This window comes from Papilio xuthus, unplaced genomic scaffold, assembly GCF_000836235.2.
Source record: "Papilio xuthus unplaced genomic scaffold, Pxut_1.1 DF827680.1, whole genome shotgun sequence".
NCBI lineage: Eukaryota > Metazoa > Arthropoda > Insecta > Lepidoptera > Papilionidae > Papilio > Papilio xuthus.
The window spans coordinates 41,348-43,001 of record NW_013530969.1 but is presented as its reverse complement, the minus strand read 5'-3'; positions in this window follow the sequence as shown (position 1 = coordinate 43,001).

Here is a 1,654-nt window from a genome sequence, read left to right as displayed (position 1 = left end):
TGGTGGCATATTTTGGAGGGCTTGTCGGATCTGTAAGGTCTGTTGAATTTTTTCTATTTTCCGGTCTTGAGTCTTTGGTAAATATGATTTTCTTTATAGGCATTTTTGTTTTTTCCGGGGTGCGTGCGCGAGTGGAACCCTCTTTAGTTTCCGCTCTCCCTAATTCCCAGTCGCCGATACTCCTTCTTACATTTGAGGTAATTTCAGGCGACGAGTCACTCCGCGGTGAAATTACCCGGGTTGTATTGGCTGCGGCGCGGTCGACTCTCTTATTGGGCGTTCTAAGGCCGAGCATCTTGGTGTCAGGGGTGAGTACTACTATTTACTTTTTATGATAAATTTAGAATTTAGAAATTATAAGTTTTAAAACAACTAAGTACTTGACTACTTAATTTACGAAAAATTTCCAAAATATTTTAATTCAATATATCTTCTATATGACTTATTTCTATCTAAGACTACTCTAAAACTTATAATTACACCTAGATTATTTTGGTCACAAGAGCCCAAAATGTCCCTAAATTGGGTCAATAAACCCTGTCACACTTATCTTAGCCTAACACTGGGGGCAATAACCCACTCAGTGTGTGTATAACTATTCTAATTACTAAGGGGCAATAACCCACTCAGTGTCACTATTTCTAATTAATTCTAATTTTAATACTAATTTACCACGACCGGGCGCAGCTAAAAACAGCTAATAACTTAATTTTACAATTTATAATGACTCTACTTTTTGTAGAGCTTGTCTCTACTTTACTATTTTTGGGTAGCACCAGGCTCCCAGTCTCGCTTTTAATCCAAAAACTAATTTTAATTCTAATTTTATCACTTTTTTACCCTAACTTTATAATGACTCTACCTAGAGTCGCTTTAATGCCTGGAAGAAGTAGCCCTCTCCAAGCCCGTTCCAATGATACCAAGCACGGGTATCCTAAGTTGAGCGTGGCCGGAGCTACAGAGATTCGAAAAAACGGTAAAAATCCAAGATGGCGGAGGATATTCTTTCTGAAGCTGTATCTTCTGAGTCCTTTGGCCAAAAATATCCGTGCTTGGGGTCACCGGTCACTGCTCGAGCAGGGCTATTTAAATTTTTAATAATTACAAAATTTTTTATTTTCCAAAATTTTTTGGTTTTTTATGGGTTAGGGTTATTGCCCAGGTCGTGCCAAACACTCCTTCGAAAACCCCGTCGAAATGAGCCCACTAGTTATAAAGATATCCTAATTTAAAATTTTTCAATATGGCGTCCAAAATGGCCGCTTCGTTAAAAATTTTTGTTTTATAGTCCAAAATTAATCGAGTTTGGGCTCGTTTTACAGGGATTTTTCTCAGGATGTCAAATATATCTAAATCTATACACACAGATTAACCCCCGACTCAAAATTTCAAAAATTGACAAAATTTTACGCAATTTAACTTTTAAAAATCTAAATTTAACGCTAAAAATTTAAATTTAATATCTAAAATAAAGTACGTTTTTTACTCTACACTAACATTAACACCAAATTATCCTAAAATTTTTGTAAGTATTTTTAATTTTCAATTTTATTTTCCAATTTTCAAAGTCCAAATAAAAATACAAAGAAAAATATTTTTAAGCAAAAAACTTTGTGAACCTAATTTTTTAGTGGGGATTTATCCCCCTGTCAAC